This window comes from Pundamilia nyererei, unplaced genomic scaffold (assembly GCF_000239375.1).
Source record: "Pundamilia nyererei isolate P.nyererei 1_Seehausen unplaced genomic scaffold, PunNye1.0 scaffold00122, whole genome shotgun sequence".
Classification (NCBI taxonomy): domain Eukaryota; kingdom Metazoa; phylum Chordata; class Actinopteri; order Cichliformes; family Cichlidae; genus Pundamilia; species Pundamilia nyererei.
In genome coordinates, this window is record NW_005187523.1 from 185,261 (window position 1) to 189,888 (window position 4,628).

Sequence of the window (4,628 nt, forward strand, 5' to 3'; positions counted from 1 at the left end):
CCTCAGCTCTCCGTGGCCTGGCTGCCAGCTGTGGAAAGCATACGTGCAGTCTCACACATAGCCTCCTCTCAGGCCACAACCCTTTTCTCTCACCGGTTATTAACACAAGACCTGGATTATCCTCTGCTGTGTGTCTGTGGTCTTGTGTCAAACACAAATAACTATTTTATTGCTATTAATAGAGAGAAACGGAGCCTGGTTGTTCATGTACGGCTTCAAAGCACAACGTTTTTGACTTTTTCCATTTTGTCTTGTTCCAGCGGTGCAGGAAAAACTGGTGAGCTGACTTTACTATCTGGCCTTGTTAGGCATACTTAAAGGTGGACCACACCCACTGCTGCTTTATTACAAACAGACTGATGATTAGATCGCCCTCCTGCTGCTGACTCATCCAGGTAACACCTGGAGCGTATGAACAGCAGCACACTCTCCATGATGCTCTCAGATTAGCTTTTATGGTAAAGACTTATCACTCATTGCTATGTATGAGAGCACTTTAGTAATCCCGAAAGACGAATGCCACGGAAAGCTGACAAACAGCACTCATAAATGTCCATAAATCAGATTATATATAGGTTTAATATCAGTCATAATAAACAGACTTTACACTCATTGTCATTCTTTATTTAACAAAAATCAGCCAGAAGCGGTGTCTGGAAGTATGATGATTCAGTAACTTGTAGAATCACTTTTCATCAGCAATACCTCGAAGTAAAGAAGCCTCACGGTGCTGTGGAGGAATTATAGCTCCAGGTTTTCTGGGATTCACATATGCACAGCTCTCTTAAGCTCCTCCCACCACATTTTGGGTTGAAGTCTGCACTTTCAGCTACTGCCGCTGGATTTGCTGCTGTGCTTGGGGTCATTGTCCTGCAGCATGATGTGATTTCATCCAGTCTGTAGCTGTTGGACAGAAGGTTCATCAGATGTTTGGTGGTGGAGAAACGCCAGCAGAGGAGGTCTGCCTTCATGTGCTGGGATTCTAGGTTAAAGGTAATTGTGAAATCATGACATCACTGATGACACAGTTGCTTTTCAGGGATGAGGTAGCAGGACAAAATAATGTGCAGGAAAGAACTGCTCCTACACCTCAGACCAAGACCTCCATGATGAACTGCTCGCAGGTGTCAGGTTGTTTGAGAGAGGCCGAGGCTTGCTGTGTTCCTGCACAATGGGACCGTGGGAGAAGTAAAGCAAGTTTCTGATAAACTAACATTAAACGTTTGCAAACACCAGGATGCGTTGCAGCTGTTTTCAAGTAAACTGCTCCGGCTAATCCACCACTGCCTGGACATGCGTCTCCAATCACCTGCCCCTTCTCAGTCATAAAGCCCAAGAACCAGTTTTCCCATTGAACTCAAATTGTCATCACTGACAAACAGTTTGTTTCCCAGAAGTCTTTGCACTAACTGATGGACTGATGGACAAAATATGTCACCCAAGAAAAAGACAGAATGATTGAGGAAGTCACAGAGCACATCAGGTCAGTCTGACGCAGGGCTAACAAAGAGACAGACCTATGAACAATTTAGAATCACCTCACCAGCTGCATGTTTTTGGACTGTGGCAGGAAGCTGAAACCACACAGGCTCAGAGAAAACATGCAACCTTCACACAGAAAGCCAAATGGAGTGGAGTCAAACTCACCACCTTCTTGCTGTGAGGCCACAGTACTAACCACCACTACCTCTGATCACCAAACCAACAGCCCCTCATCCAGCTGCTCCACTTTAGTCTGCAACCCTTTATCGTCTCAGCTCTACCTAAGATCTGTTTGATTCGACTGCTCTGCTCTGGATTTCTTTCTTTTTCTTTGCTTGGATTAGTTCTCCAGACGCTGGACACTGTTCAGAGTTCTGCTTTGGGTGCTGCTCATGACAGCCAACAACCTGCCTCCATACTCTGCTCTGGCAAAATCCTCAGTGGTTCTAGTTAAAAGTGGTCATAAGTTGTTTTGATCCCACACACCCCAAAATTCAGTATTTGGTGAATAGTCACAAAACATGAGCTGACGATCAAAGTGACCCCCACCCCCACCAGGTGTTTGCTGGGGAGAATCAAGCAAACAGGAATGGTGTGGTAGGTGTGGCAGGCTATGTGAGCCAGGAATTTGCCATTTGGGCAAATAAATTGGAGGGCTTTGGGAATGGAGTTCAAGGTACTTCCGAATTGTTGTTGTTCAGTGAGATTACTGTCCAAAACACATTTTTCAACCCTTGTCTTTCCAACCTGACTTTTAGGTTTTGGCCAAAACTCACAGAAGCCCACAGGATAATGTGCCACAGTTCTCCTTCCTTTGCAGATATTAAATCCTGTCATATCTGCACTTAATCCATATGATCACTGGCCAACACTGTCAGAGCCCACCTACGTACTATGCCTCTGAGGAGATTTACTAGGTAAACAGTTATTGCTCACAGCATTTATCCTATATTTAAGACGCTGGGAGGAGTTAGACGGTTCGGCAGGCTAAGGTGGGGTTGGTAACTGTTTTAGAACGTAACAAGGTGTCTGCAAAATTCCTCCTGCCTCAGCTTTTTGCTGGAGGATTATGTCTTGGTTTAAAAGGGCATTGTCATGCTTTCACAGAAGTGTTTCTGGGGATGTGGAGGAAAATAGGACCAAAAACCCAGGACTCTTCACTGCAAATGAATGGATAGGCAGGTGTGGAGGAGAAGGATGCTGGAGACAGGTGGAGATGGAGGCCCTGAGATGGAGCAGCCAAAAGAAGAAGAATAAAATGAATGCGGCTATTTTCACAGGTATTATAACACAGTGTTGCATCCACGAAATTTTCACAAGGTTGACGGTTCGAAGTTACAAAGTTAGAGGTTAGCACTAACTTAGCATGCTAGCTAACACCTAAAGATGAGTGAAAAGCTAAAATGTATGACACCGCTACAACTGGACATAAAAAAGCAGGAAAGACTCGTTCAGTCTTTTCGCCAGGTGTAGGTATGAGAGGTTTGTGGTTTGTCCAGACTTTCTTTCAGCTGGAGAGAGAAGCGAGAAAGTTATGCACAGGGATGCATTTTAGCTGCATCCTGCTGGGACAGGACCAGCCCAACACCTGAGGCATCCACCTCCACTCTGGACCAGGGAGGGAGCTGCAGCAAAACACCGCTTCAGGCTGTCGAAAGCTTTTTGAGCTGTGGGGTTTCACTGGAGACCTTGGGAGAGGTGAGGTTTGTTAGAGGGGAGGAAACTTTACAGGAGTCCCGGGTAAACCTATAGCAAAGTTAGCAAACCCACAAACATGTGGAGTTGCTTTTTTCCAAACTGCTTTAAATTCAACTGGGTCTGATTTTAATTATCCCTTCTACACACTGAAACTGACTTGGCTTTAAATTCTTCACCCTTGACGTAGAGTCGGTTGTCAGATGGACGTGGGTTTTGTGTTCCTGAAGAGACCTGGAGAAAATGAGTATGTCATAGGTAGACAAACACAAAACCCAAACGCAGAACCAGAGACAGACAACCAACTTCAAAACCAACTAGACTTTGTCTGAATCACGAAACTACTTAGGAGGAATAACTAGGCACAGGGTGTTCTCAGGAGCACAGGGGAAGGAGGGCTCATGGTGCGTGGGAGTCCGGTGTGGAGTTAAGAGATGCACGGAAATGACCTGAAGATTTCGGCGAGGTCATGATGAACTTTGGGTACAGACGCGGTTCAGGTGACTTGGCAGTGGTGGTGGGTTCTACGGGAGGTGTTTTAAAGAATAATGGCAGTTTAGCTCTAATCTGAGATGCTATTTGTTCTGCAGTCAATATTTTGGGTTGTGGAAGATGAGCCAAGGGTGACTGAGGAGTGTTGGTAGCTTTCAGTCCATCACTACGGCTGCAAAAAGGCTGCGTAGAGATTTTCTCCTCGCAGCCTGTCTCTTCGCTCATTGTCCAGAATTCTAGAGAATCTGACATATTCCACTTACCGTGTTTGAGGGAGAGCAACCTGTGAGCTGCTGCATCTGGATTTGTTTTTAAACTCCTCAAAGGAAAGATTTGGGTTAAACTGCTTCTCCCCACCTTAATGCTCTTCTTTGCAACAGTTTTCTGTTGACAGTCTGAATATGTCTGACTTTGCTGACCTAAAGCCAACAAGCACTGCATTAGAAAACCTAGCCTAGTGAGGGCGGGACTAACAGGACCCAAGCCCGCTGCGTCCAGCTTCTTGGATGGATCGCTGTCTAAACACAGGTAGGATTCACACACAGGGCTGCAAGTCAAAGTACACTGCATACAGTTTTAAAATCACCAGAACTCCACCATGGCTTTGCACATTTTCCAGACAGTTTCCAGACTCTGTCAATCCAAACAAAGACTGCTCATGACAGGGAATTCTCCAGGCAAACCTGAGCACAAGGAAAACACAGGCAAGTATCTCTCTCTAAATGGACACATGTACTCAAGGCGAGGAACACTAACTGTTGCCCAAAAGCAATCCAGTGAGGCCTGAAGATCTGCCACTCCCTGAAGAAGAGGCCACAGCAAGGACGTCAGGAGCAGGTGCAAAATTACAGAAATGTGGAGGCAGAAGTCCCAGAGTCCTGCTTCTGCACCAAAACCAGAACACACACACACACAGGACAGAGCACAGAGAGCCAGACGACGAGTCAGCTGGTGAGGAC